This window comes from Harpia harpyja, chromosome 5 (assembly GCF_026419915.1).
Source record: "Harpia harpyja isolate bHarHar1 chromosome 5, bHarHar1 primary haplotype, whole genome shotgun sequence".
Classification (NCBI taxonomy): Eukaryota; Metazoa; Chordata; class Aves; order Accipitriformes; family Accipitridae; genus Harpia; species Harpia harpyja.
The window spans coordinates 4114191-4129148 of NC_068944.1; positions in this window are offsets into that span (position 1 = coordinate 4114191).

Consider the following 14958-nt stretch of genomic DNA (forward strand, 5'->3'; position numbering starts at 1 on the left):
TCTGAAAATTTCAGTGGCATTTTGCAGTCATTTGCGTTGCATGATTTGTGCTTAAAATACTGTTTCCTACTTTCTCTTAAATATACTTCTCTATTGTTTAAAATTAAGATGCCTTTTACTTTGCACTGGCTGCAGTGGGGATGTCACTTCAGACTATATTGGCCTAAGACAATGTAAGGATCTTTAGCTTCATGTTTATATCCAGGCCAGTGGACATCCAAAAGAATTTTAGTCTCCAAGGTACCATTAGAAAAGTGGCAGGCAGTGTAGATGGGCAAAGAAGCCCATATGTGGGCAATGAAGTCCTGCCTGTTCCATAATAAAAGGGCCCCACGAGGCTTTTCAAATCTGTAATAAAGCACGTGCTCAAGGGATTAGGCAGGAGGGAAGAAACGAATCTACCGGGGTTTTTTCTGAACCCACAAAAAAAAAAGAAACGTTCTTTCTCAGGCATAACCAAGATGGAAGGCAATGTCTTACTGACAGAGAAACATATATTTAGCACCATGATTTGTTGGGAGTGTTTGTACTTGTTTCCCGAGAAATACATGGAGCCTCTTGATAATGCTAGATGATAGGCTTCTGCCCTGTGGGCAGGTGTGTACCTAATGGATGGTGCCTGAGGCATATTTGCCCACATTTGGTGAATTCTCCTTTTGTTTATGTTACTATATGGTTTAGTTTTATTATATTAACTGTTGAGAACAGTATCTCCTTAATGTCAGAAATCAATACCTTATAAGTATGCAGATTTTAATAATGCAATAACAGTAATGATTTTTTTCTAAGTGTATGGTAAAAATAGTGTCACTATTTTCCTGTGGTTGAAGATACTTTAAAATTGGTGGACTGGTCATACTGATTTTGAAATAATCTATTTTTGCTGTTGTTCCAGATGATGTAAATTCATGGAAAGAGGTCTCAGAATCTGGCTAGACAATGCTTTTGCTTGTTTGAGAGTCTACATGCTATGTTTAAGAGCCTTGCTCTATTCTCTCAGCTGAGATGGAGATGAGGTCATTTTCCTTGAAGTTTTGTTGTTAAGGTTCCAGATCAATACAGGACTTATGTTTGCATGTATTCAAGTACACAAGTAGTCCTTCTGAAATCTGTGAATAAAGTTCTGACTTCATTGATGTCAATGCCAAAACTCCCACTCACTTCAGTGACGCCAGAACTAATCACGTTTTTCAGTGGAATAGTTTTGGGGCAGGGAAAGGGAGACTTGTTTTGTTGTTTTTACCAGTGAATGAAGGGTAGTCAATATTTTAAGATTTTGTAACAGATACAGTGCAGATATCCATGGAGAACTGTCAGAAATAATTATTTCAGTTTTGTAAAAATCTTCTGGTTTAGTAACGCCAGTTCTTTATTTTGTCCTGACTTTTACATTATATACTAATGTGAACCATATTACTACAAGGACATGACATGTAATCTAAAGTGGTTTAGATAGCATTTAGATACAATTTATGTAAAGCTTCTTATTAAATCAAACTAAAACTATTCAATCATATAAAAATAAATTGTTTTGTCATTATTAAAATGCTTTTGTTTTAGATTCCTGAATCTCTTTTCTTCGAGACATTTGTTTAATAGGAAATTCTGAAGCAGTGACATTCTTTCTGATTTAGAGCATAATCACATTCTGAAGGGTCAGGATTTCCTGCAGAACAGAAATTTCCATTTTGACCATCTCTCAATGCAGCAAGTACTTAATTCACTGTGACTGTTTACCAACTCAATGAAAAGCTGGGTACTAAAGTGCTGTGCAAATTTGGAACTTAGCAAGCTAATGTTATTCCTGGTCAAAATGACTTGAACGTATGATCAAACTGCTGGTCAAATACATTGTATGTGGTGCCTTGATTTTTCAGAAGATAATGACTATTGTTATTGTTGCTCTTACTCAGACACTCCTCCCCATTTCTGGTTGACAAGATTTTTTAATTAGAACCCAAGCTTTTGTAGAAAATAGAAACGTAAGTGTTTCTTTTACCTTCCTTCTGCACTCAGAAAACAACTTCATGACCTACAGTCAGAAATAAGTCATAGTCACAAATAAGTCGTAGTTTTACTATTAAAAGCTTTTGCAATAGATTGATGTGCAATATAGCCTCTTTTATTGACTGACCCTTTTATTCGCTTCTACTTATTTCTTAATTTCATGGTAGTCTTAATTTCTTGGCAGAGCACAATATACTAACAACAACTCTTTATCCACTTACCTGGTAACTTTATCTACAGAACCACAGTGTTGTTTTTATTTTACTGTAATGGTGACTGGCTGGGATTGACTGTGACTTTACACTATTTTATACAACTATGGTGCACTCTGTTTAAGTGGAATGTATCCCAATTTATACATGTGGCTGCAAAAAAGAACTTTTGGACATTTCATCACATATTGAAAGTGCTGAACTCTTGGGTAATACAAATGTCTGGCTGGTGGTAATGTCCTCGAAAGGTTTCTGCTTGTTTCCTAAAATATCTGTGTTATCAGAAGTTTTGTTCACACAGATTAACAGAGCCCTTTGTTCAAACAGGGCTGACTATGGTGTAATAACTATCTCCAGCTGTTTGATGGGAACCTTTCACATACAGGCTGAGTGACAAGTAGCCACATAAACCTTCCTCCACTGTTCTAACAGACCTTGAAAATCTGCTAAGCCCAGGAGGACAAGGGAGGTCAAGGAGAGGCAGGGTGTAAAAAAATAATATTAACACATCATAAGCGGAAGCAAACATAGTGAGAGTTTTGCATTTAAATGAAATTTTATATACTCACAGGAAGCATCATCTAGTGGTTAAAGTACAGAATTGGGAGCTGAGTGATGCCGCTTCTATTCTTGGCCATGCTGCTGCAGGTTTTGTTCCAAATAGAGAAGAGCAGAGGTCAAAAATACACCTCTATAAAAGAGCTTTCCATTTTTAATAATAGCATGAGATAAGGCCATATCCCAGAGCATTAAAGAGAATCAGAACTTTGATTGTAGATAAGATTTTTATGAAAACCAGCTCAGAATTTAAAAAAAGGGACAGATCAGAGTTAAATGAAAACAGGTATGAGAGGAAAGTCATATTCAGTCTGAAATCATGTGAAGAGAGGTATGTAGGTATAATCTGGGGTCAGCAAATGTTGAAAGCACCAAGGGTAGTAATGGCACAATAATTAGTTAAGGGGTCATAAAATGTGTCCATCTCATACACCCATGAAATGTCAGCGGCTGCCTAGCATAGGATATTAAAAGCCTCCTTTTGTATGAATGTAAAATTACTTGTATAGAGAGATTTGTGCAAAATTCGTGGTAGAATTCATGGTCTCCACAGGGTTTGTGCCTGCAGTTGAATGGGAATGGATTCAGACAAGTTCATGCCCAGCTGTGCTCAGCTACATAGGTAGTGTACACATGTGAAACTGCCATATGAAAAGACCAGAACTTCAACTGAGACAGCTTGGAAAGTTTGACCCCAGGTGTGCAGAGCTTGGTCCTCATTTTCTATCTCCTAGCACACCTTGATGCCATCACCAGGTTCCCCATGTATCTGTAGTATCCAGGATCTTACTGAGCAGTTTAGCTCTTCATTTACAAAGCCCGAATTAATGTACCCCAGATTTCTCTTCTGTTTACAGCCTGCTGCTCTGTGTTTTAGATTTGGAAGCTGATAGTGCTTGGACATGCTGAAAGTATGAAGGTATATATTTCCAAGAAAAGAAAATACATAGGTCTTTGCAATCACGTATGTGCAGAACCACTTGTCTCTGAATATCAGGTGTAGTCTAAATGTCTAATATTAAGATGTTCCTGATGTGCCTTAAGTCTTGCTCCTCTACATGCCCAGAATGTCTCCAGCCTTGACACTGCTGAGCAGTTCAGCATCTGTCTTGCACCTCAGACCTATCAGGATTTCAAACTTAGAAATGGATGGCTTACCTGCAGGATCCAATATTATAGGTATTCTTTGAGCATGGCATTGACACCCTCAGTCTGATCCAGTGGCATTCATCCAGTAGTCAGGAGATCCCACTTCAAATCCCACCTCTGCCTGAGTAGACATGAATTTGCATTTTCTGCCTCACAGGGGAAGCAGCTTAAACACCACGCTATAGAGTAAGCTTCGAGAAGGGGTGATGGGACATGGAGTCAAGATTGTCCTTCCCTCAGTTGAAGCTCTTCCAATTTCTAGGAAGTGATAAAATGTTCATTAGACTGGGGGGGTGGCGGGGTGAAGAATGAATGAACTGTACCAAGGGATAGAGGAGAAAGGGCCAAACACCTTAAGACATTTGAAGGATTTGAAGCTGGGATTTGAGATCCCAAGCGAGAGCTGCAAGGAATTTGGAGAGGATCTTGTCTGTATTTTGTGAGAAAGGGATGGCTTAAGTGTCCATCTTCAGGAGAGGTTCATAACTATGAATTGCAGGAGAAGAGAAGCACCAGCTGCAGCTCAGGATAGCAGCTATGTTGGGAAGGAGGGGGAAAAGAGGGGCACCTCCATCTCCAAGCAGTGCCACTCGGCCAGCCTCAGCAGGGTGGCCTTCCACATGTCCCATGCTGAGGCACCTAACTGTCCCCATGCACTATCTAATAGCACATCAGTATCTAAGTCAGGATATGGATTGTAAAGTGTCAAAGCATCAAAGAATATTTGTCTTTCTGAGGATATAGTCCATCATACTTTATACATCAAGAATCCCAGTGGTATCTGTAAACCTCTTTGTAAAGCTCTTTAAAATCTCCAAATGAAAAATGAAATGGCAGTAGTTTTTCTATTCAGAATGGATTAAAACTGTAAGAGAGGCAAGATTTTAGAGGAGAGATTATCTCTTATTAGATCATCTATCTGCTACACTAGGAAGAAGCAGGCCAGCTTTCAGGCATGCATCTCTTCATTGTAATCCTGATCACCGCTCATTACCACAAGGTGTTGCAAAGTCAACCTCAGTTTGTCTCTTATCTTTTTCTCATTTTATTGCAGGAAGTTAGTTGCTTCCTTTCTGTTGCTGATTTTGTGATTATTCTAGTTAGTCATCTTGCCTGAAGTATAATTTTCAGAAGCTGGACTGCATTACTTTTTTACAGCTCCAGAGACTTCTCTGCAGCAGCAGAATACCCATCTGCCATGCTCCATCTGGTTTCCACTTCTGCCTCTGCCACCTGAATGCAGAGAGCCAGAGAAGTGGGCCCAGCATTTTGCATTTTAGCATGCACACGCACAGGAAGTATATTTAATGATTAAATATTTAATAGTTAATTAATAAATTTAAAAAAATGGGGCTCTAAAAAGAACAGCTGGTGCTTAATTTATTGAAATTAAGTCACCCCAATGCACTTGGGTTCATGGTTAAAAAAAGTTAGTTCCCTGAGGGTTAAAAAGAAGAGAGAAGCTGGGGACAGAGAGGAAAAATAACAACTTTATTTTTTTTTTCCCCTGTATTTCCAAAATGTTTGTCAGCTTTCTGTGGAAAGTCAATCTGCAGTGTCAGTCTTTGTGTCCATTCACCTGCTCTTCTTTGACTTCAAAAATTCTAGCCCAGCATCCACTATTTTCTGCAAATGCTCTGCAGAGGTAACTGAACCTGTTTGTTTTCTGTTTTCTCTTTAAAATCTTTGTTAAGCTTTCAGAATTTATACATGGATATGCATTAATGAGAAAGCAGACACTGGGTGAAAAAATGAAGTAGGTTTTCAATGAAGTTCAGCTGTAGCATTTGCCCCCAGTAAACTGAACACTCCGTTGTGCTCTATTTAAAGATGCCCCCAGGACCCAGTTCAGTTTTGCATCTGTCCAAATTCAAGGGGTTCTGAGAGAAGCTTTTGTCTCAAACTGAGTCCTCAGGCTGGGGTTCAGCTACTGAAACGCTAACATACCTGTGTATTTTTTCCTTGTAAACCATTTTCCTAAAATTTTGGTTGATTTTTGTTATTTTCAGCTTCAAAATACAAGCAAGTCTTCTCCCAGTCCCCAAAGGTTCCTGAATATACTGGTTATATCCATATGAGGCTAAACTGTGACAAGCTAACACCTGTACCTTACGCTATGAGTTCAGTGAATTATTTATGGAGCAAAGCATTATCCATAGATATTAATAAGGGTAATGACACACTGGCCTTTTGTTTTCCCCTTTTCTTCCTGGTCCTTCTAATAAATATACAAAATATAAGGGGGACTTCAGGAAACTTTACTTTATGGGAGGAGTCAAAATTAAGAATTGTGATGATACAACCTGAAAATTGCCAGTGAGAATAACAGGGCATAAAAAGTCAATTACTTGCAAGGCATTGGGAGCTTGGGAACGAAGTATCATAACAATATCACATAATGGATCCATTATAAGACTATAGATGTTTTGCAGAGCAACATTAATGAGCTCCTCTAAAACTTTGGGGAAGGTTAAACAAGTCTAAACTCACTTGCTGCCGTGGTCTAATTTAGGCATACATTAATGTCTCTACAGTCACTTGATGCTGAGCAGCAGAAGGAAACCTGCTATAACCCACTAAATATGCTGTCGTGTCGTGTTAAAGCTATCAGAATTAATAAAACACTTTAAATATATCACAAAATGAGTTAAAATTGCAAAATAAATTATAATACAGTAAAGCAAAATAATAGCAAATGCAAATAAGTGAAATATTACATTAAACAGTAAAATATACTGAAACTTTAACATTTTAGATTGGTTTGCTTTTTAGAAATTACTAAAATGATGATTTAGGATTTGATGCAAAATTTATTGGCCAAGAATCGTTTCCGGAGCAAGGCACCACTGTTTGTTCTAACATCACTACAAAGAAGCATGGGTGTGCAAAATTTCTTGACATTGCTGAGTGCTCTGAGCTCAGATAGTGTTATCAGTGGGATCCTCTCCACCCATTCTTCCATCTCCATTCCTTTCAGCACTGTAGATATGCTTCTGTGTGTCACATATTAAAATGTAGCACATTTCTTAAAAGCTATTCAGTTCCTTCTCTTTTATGCAGGTGCATGAAAAACGCTTTTGTTGGCTCAGGCATTGATAAAGTAATAGCAGTTTCTGCAAGCTTAACTATTCAATTTCATTATTTATTTGGAGAAATTTTATTGAATGAGTCAGGGGAGGTGAAATTGAGGAAAATTTATTGCTATTTAGAGTTGAAGAATTTGGTAATTAGCATGAAATAAGAAAGAGAAAACAGAACTTTCCTGTATTTAGTTACTGGTAAGGTTTGGGTTTTTTTAATATGAATGTCCTTTCCTTCCCCTTAGCAGATGTTTTCAGTGTATGACCCATACCTATCTGAGAGTGTGGGCACCACTCCTAAGGTGACTGTAGAACTTTGCTAAGAAAATCAAGTCTACTGAGTAAATTTTAAGGAGCTGCAAGCAAAAAAGGTTAAAAACTAATGCTATATGATAGTACCAGTACAGAGTTAGGCAATTTTTTTCTAATACAGAATCATAGAATCATTTTGGTTGGAAAAGACCTTCAAGATCATCAAGTCCAACCATTAACCATGCCCCCTAAACCATGTCCTGGAGTACCCTGTCCACTCGCTTTTTGAATATCTCCAGGGATGGTGACTCAACCACTTCCCTGGGCAGCCCATTCCAATGTTTGACAACCCTCTCAGTAAAAAAATTTTTCCTAATATCTAACCTAAGTCTCCCTTGCCTCAACTTGAGGCCATTTCCTCTTGTCCTATCTCCAGCCATATCATTATTAGGCTCTTAAGGTCTTATCCTAAAAACCTTGAAGCCACCAGGAAAACTGTTAATGACTTCCAGGGACTTAGGATCTGCATCTCAGTTTATTGGAGTTTTGTTTGTCTTTAATGTCTAAAATCATCATGGTTTAAACCCAGACAGTAACAAAGCACCACGCAGCCGCTTGCTCACTCCTCCCCCCCAGCTACAGTGGGATGAGGAGAAAATATAAAGGCAGGCTCGTGGGTTGAGACAAGGACAGGGAGGGATCACTCCCCACTTTATGGTCACTGGCAAAAGACAGGCTCAACTTAGGGAAGAAACAAAATCAATTTAATTGACTACAAATCAAATCCAAACAAGGATATTGGGAAGTAAAACCAAACCTTAGAACACCTTCTCCCCACCCCTCCCTTCTTCCCAGGCACAGCTTCACTCCCCATTTTCTCCACCTCCTCCCCTCAGCAGCGCAGGGGGACAGGGAATGGGGATTGGGGTCAGTTCATCACACCTTGTCTCTGCCGCTCCTTCCTCCTCAGGGGGAGGACTCCTCACTCTTCTCCTGCTCCAGCATGGGATCCCTCCCACAGCAGACAGTCCTCCACAAACTTCTCCAGCGTGAGTCCTTCCCGCAGGCTGCAGTTCCTCACAAACTTCCCCAGTGTGGGTCCTTTCTGCGGGCCAGTCTTCAGTCACAGACTGCTCCAGTGCAGGCTTTCCCATGGAGTCCCGGCCGTCTTCAGGGACTGCTCCAGCATGGGCTCCTCTCTCCCTGGGCTGCAGGTGGGCATCTGCTCCCCCGCTCCCCTCCATGGGCTGCAGCGGCATCAACCTCCTCAGGTCCAGGTCCTCCCTCACTGACCTCAGTATCAGCAGAGGGGTTCCTCTCTGCTGCAGGTTCCCCTTCTTAAATCTGTTCCCCCACAGGTGTTACCACTGTCACTGATGGGCTCCGCCTGGGCCAGGGGTGGGTCCCACTTGGAGCCAGGGAAGCTTCTAGCAGCTTCTCACAGGAGCCACCCCTGTGGCCCCTACCCCACTACCAAAAAACCCCACCACACAAACCCATAACAAAAATGTATGTAAGAAGATGCTTGAATGGCAGTAATTAGAATTTCCTAACTTGGTCATTGAGCAGACAAGAGTAGGATGCTAGAAATCGGCACTACTGAGTGTTGTATTTATGCTTTTCCATTGCCTGGCTGTATGACCTTTGCACACTGACTTGCCCCTTCAGCCCACAGTTAATTTATTGTGAAGAGTCAGAAAACATGAAGAACCCATTTTTTTCCTTTCAGAATCCAGCAGCTGTGAAATTTAAAGTAAAGTATCTTCAGGGATTCTTGGACAGGGAAGGAGACAGAATGCTTGAAGGCAGGAAAGCAGAGGTTTCTATGCCTGCAGACAGATCCACAGTGGCTGGTAGCCAAAAAGAGGAAAAAAATTGCATGTGAAGATACCCGCACAAAAAGATTTTTCCTTATAATAATACATTCTTCCAGGTACAATGGAGCATAGAATAACTCTACTGAAGATAATGCTGTTACTGCAAGAACAGAGCTGAGTTTGGCCCATGAGGAACAGAGATCTTTCCCCTTTTCCCTTGTGGAAACTGCCATTCACAGGAAGATGCAGGGAGGAAATAAGAATGACGTTAAGGAAAAAAGAAGTTATAGGAGTGGGAGGCTGCCATAGTGATGACCAACCTTCCACTGCTTTAAGTCCTGATGTGTATTATGTTGTGTGTTCTGGGTTTAATTATGGTGCTGGAGTGCAGTGCTAATAAGGCTGCACAGTTTTGTCTTCTCCCTCTCTCTGAGGCAGAGCTAATTAAAATAGGCATTAATTAATCTGTGCTTTGAGGTCCATGAACTTTAGGTGATTAAAATATTATAAATAATATATTATAACGTAGAGCACATGGATCCCGATGAAAGAGTTTAAAGTCAACTGTAAAATGTGACTAATCTTTAATGCCCTGCATGGTAGGGAACAGAGCAGTCTGAAGCGACCACCACCATCTCCGTGCCCCTGGAAGAGGTCAGTTTAGCTGTCAGTCCCTGGGCTCCCTTCTCAAGCCAGCCATGGGGGACATGAATGGCAGAAACTTTCCATCTTTGATCTCACTGCCTTTTTCTGATGCAAAGACTTTGCCTGTTAGTCAGGTGCTTAACAGGCTCTTGCTGGTTTTATATCTGCTCTAGATAAGTTGCAGGTTTTGAGTAAGGCTTTTTTTTATGGCTTTGTGCTTTTAGTTCTCCAATTATCCCACAACATCTTTGTCCTCTTGTTGTGGGTGATACATAGGAGATAATTAATTAAATATTGAAAACATTTTTACTAGCTTCACAATGGCTCTTGTAAGTTTTCTCTTTGCATCTATTGCTGACTTTTTATGATGGTTATGATCAAGCATGTGCACTGTCAGCAAACTAGACCTCTTGGTCTAGAATACTTATTTAGAATGTAAATTCAGTGGGCAGTAAATGTGGCAGTGAATATTAATAAACTCTGTTAGTACTTGTTACATGCAAGAGTGAAGACTACCTTAGTGCTAAATAGGGAAGTTCCCGGTCAAACGGGACAGCTTTTAAATGATCAGCACGGTGGTGCCACCCTTACAGCCACCTCAGGGATGATGATGCCTTCTCCTTCACACCCCTGCTGAGAGGAGGAGGTACACTTCCCTGCTAGGAGTGATCTCCTTCAGATCTCCTTCAGACAAATTAGCAAGTTAGACAGTCTTCTCACTTTCAGGAAAAGGGTTCAAGATCTGCTTTTCAGAATGACCTCTCTGCTCCAGCCTTCCACCCCCAGCCCCTCCATATACACATTAAAAGCCTCCTGTTAGAAAGGGCTCAAATCCATCCATTACCCTGACTACTGAGAATTTTGAATCTGTATCCAGATTTCTAGGCTACTGTTTGGTGCTGATTTCTTGTTATAATCACCATGGCAGCAATACTTAACTCATTCTGTTAAAAAAAGAAGCTTTTGAGACACTTTGTCTATGAAGCACCATGCCAAAAAAAAAAAGGGGGGAAGATAATTTTTGTAATTTATTACATGACAACACAAAATTGGAAGCCTGCAATCAGTGGGAAGTAAAAGCTTTCAAAAATAAAGCTCCAAGGTGATAAGTTAAAATTGCTGGTTGTCACATCTATCCTACTGCTTTTATCCATAACTGCTCTGTTCCTTGTATAAAAGCCTGGCGTTACTAGCATCCACTGGAGGCCTTCAGACACCGTAAGCCCTCGTGGCTCCCAGGTTAATGACTGGTATTAATTACTACCAATATACAAATTTCTAAGGCTGCATACCAGTTGCTATGTTTTATCTCAGGTGCATGTAAAAATCCAGTCTCTGACTTGATTTAATGTCACTGGCTTCAGCACTGAGCATTACTCTAAGACAAGGCCATTTACAGGTGCCACGAATAGCTGTATTTGTATTTGACTATAAAAAGGGTCAGAGTTTATTGTGGCAAAATGGGCCTTCACACAGGTTTCTAGGAGGGAAAGGGAGCTGCTGCTTTAGTCTAGCCTCCTCTCTGAATGCACAGTCATTCCAGATCTTGCAGAAATGAAGGAACAAGGTGATTGATCACTTATATAAAGGATAAGGAACAAAGATACAACTTTCCAGACTTCTTCCTGGCCTAGCGGTGTCTGTCTTATCTTGTATGTGAAATACAGCCTGACTCTATATTGCTCTTCCTGAGCCTGTCTTCAGTGGTATATTCACAGAACCACCCATTCCGGGAAGGTCTGAGGCAGCCGTGGGTGCCATCTCCCTGCAGGTAACCCAATAGGTTGGTCCAGCCTACAGGCCATCTTCCACGTTCTCTACAGTTTGCAAACGGATGCTTCCATGCTTTCCCCTCGGATGTCGCTCATGCTGGGGGACTACTCTCTGCAAATATCCATCAACCTCTACTTCATCGAAACACTTCAAAACTCTTTTCCTCTGTAGCTCCATTTATGAGTTACCAACAGAGTACATGACAACATTGACAGCCAGTAGGCTGACACCGTAACTTCCCACTGGCTAGGGCTGTCTCATTCTGTTCTTCCCATGACAGGTAGATGACTTGTGAAACTCCTTGCCAAAGGATATGGTAGATACTAAAAATTTACAAGGAATGACTGAAGCTCATGAAAATAAACCCACTGAGCATTGCAAAATACATAAAGCCCACATTCAGAGAAATAAGGTCCTGAGCTAAAATCATTAAAGGCAGAGAGAGTATTAGCAAGAAGTTTCATATATGGTTGTCCTGTTCTTACTGTTCCATAACCATCCACTTATGGCCATACTTTGGGGGGTTTTTAATCAAGACACCAGAACAAGAGATTGTCAGCAGTCCCAGGAGCAAAAACTGTGTTCAGAGATCTCTTAATGTCAATTCTATAAAAACAGAGTGCTCTCCTGGAGCGGGCAGACCTTTGGTCTAACCCACTGTGGCCATTCTTAGCTTTTGCTTTTATGTATCTAAAATGGGAATCAAAATCAGAGTATTTAACTCTCTGTTACCCTTTTTTTTGTTTTTCCTGTAGCACAGCTAAATTAGTTACACACACACACGTGCATGCGCACACACACACAATATTGAAACGGTGGCACCCAGGGCAAAAAACGCAAACCTTAAGCCTTACCCCCACATCCCAATGACAACAGAGATGCTCTGATAAGATGTGAATTTGAGAAGGTCAGTGACATCCTGAGCCACAGTCTTGTCTTGGAGAGCTGTTGTTTCAATAAAAGGGTGAAGCAGGCCCTAGTGCATCTTTTACAAAGAATTTTGTGATGGTTTTTCCTGTGATTTATTCAGTCGCACAGTGTGAGAGGGTAAAACCCACTATGGGTTTTAGGTATTTTGTCCAGTGCATTTTCTACCAGTAGAAATTTAATACAATCATTTTCTGCCTTTGAAATACCCGATGCCATATTGATCTTTCTCTTATAAATGCTGTTATTATGGATTTTGATGCCTCCCTGCTTTTAACAAGACACAGAGATTTGTTGTAGAGCATGTTTTTGTATATGTTTTGTAAATGAGCATAATTTTGAGTGATGGAGATTGCTTTTCTTTTTTACTTAAGTTTGAACTAGAAAAAACAGTATTTACAGGAGGAAGAATTTTTGAACATTTGAACCCCAGAGAAGGTTTTTCTTCTTTAGTTAATTTCTCCTTCACCTGCATTCTTTTATGTGGAACTACAAAGGTAATCTGTCTGTCTGAATACTAGAACAGCTACAGGGGCTAATTTTACCTGTGTATGGCCTCTTAAGGAGAAATACAAGTCCTCATTTACTGAATACTAGTATTCCCTTTACTGTCATTTTTTTTTGTTGCTTATACAAATATATTATTTTACAAATTTCCCAGACCACCACCTTCTCCCACCTCTGTAGGCAGTATTGCCCAAGCTGGAGATGAAGCCTTCTCTGGGTGGACTGACAGATGACACCACTAATACCATTTTATACACAAATCCTCCAAGATTATTTAAGCACACATTCTTCTGTTGAAGCTGACAGGAGGTTGGTGCCTGGTGGATTTTAGCCCTGCTGCACCGGAGTGCTGGCAAAAACTGAAGCAGTATAGCTCACCACCAGCTCCATCACAAGGGTCAGCTCTCAGCATCACATTTCCCTGCTGTATCATACACACACACACAGTCTGCGCTGGTCGCCTCGTGCTACTTCTCACATACAGACAGTCCAGACTACTTGTCGTGGTTTAACCCCAGCCAGCAACTAGCACCACACAGCTGCTTACTCATTCCTCCCCCTTCTCCCGGTGGGATGGGGAGGAGAATCAAACCCAAGTAAAACTCCTGGGTTGAGATAAGAACAGTTTAATAATTGAAAGAAAAATATAATAATAATAACAACAATAATAATAACAACAATAATAATAATGTAGTAATGACAAGGAAGATAACAAAAAGAGAGTGAAAAATAACCCAAGAAAGAGAAGTGATGCACAATGCAATTGCTCACCACCCACTGACCGATGCTCAGCCAGTCCCCGAGCAGCGATCCACCCCTCCCAGCCAACTCCCCCTGGTTTATATACTGAGCATGGTGTTCTATGGTATGGAATATCCCTTTGGCTAATTTGGGCCAGCTGTCCTGGCCGTGCTCCTTCCCAGCTTCTTGTGCACCTGCTACCTTGCAGAGCATGGGAAACTGAAAAATCCTTCTTAGGGTAAGCACTACTTAGCAACAACTAAAAACATCAGTGTGTTATCAGCACTGTTCTCATACTAAACCCAAACCACAACACTATACCAGCTACTAGGAAGAAAATTGACTCTATCCCAGCCAAAACCATCTCACTGAAAACTACCGGTTACTCTTGCTTGTCTCTCATACATACATGGCTGTAAACGTTCTCCAGCTCTGTCCTCTCATCTGACTGACTGTAGAAAATGTACAGAGCTTCAAATTCCTGTCGCATCCCGCCAAAAACTTCTCTGCTGACCCTTGGCATCCAACTTGACTGTATTTGCTGTCACTGGACAGCCTCTGCTCTGGAGCTCAGCCTGTGCTGAACCAAGCACTCTTAGCATGCTCTGGTCACCACTTACTGTCTTTAAATTAATTTACAGCCAATTCACTTGAATTAAAATTGGATCACAAGCTCTAGTCTAGATTTACTCAGGGACACTTTACCCAGATGACACATGCACTCTGTGTAAATGCATGATGATGATTAATCTAGCCATTTTAATTAACTTAGATAAGAAGTCCAACCAAAGTATTTTTTGTTGCTGCTGGTTTTTACTAATGATGTTGCAGAAGAGCTAGTGACACCTGTAGCAACAAAAGACTATACTGCTGAATGATTCCCATTAAGAATGTATAGAGATTCGATTCCTTTGTTTTCTTTTTCCCTTTTCCCATTTTCACTCCCGCAGCTATCTTTGGGAACCTTCTGTTCTGTTAGCTGTTCATTTCATTCCCAGTATTGAACATGATGCCCATGAAGTTGGCCAAAATTTGAGTTTTTTCCACCCGAAGCACCTTTGACCCTGGGAAATGGGGAAAGCATTAAATGATATTCAGGAGAACCAGTTCAGTGTCTTTGATCTATCTACAGCACTTTGAAAGGGCTGTCTCCAGGGTAGGAGCATGGGTGATGTCCTTTGCCTCCTCTTCACCAACTTCCATGCGGCTGCCTTGGAGGGAGGCAGTGGACGATGTGTGTGAGCAGGCTGTGAAAGCCGTGCACTAACGTGCCGGTCTTGCTAGGGCACA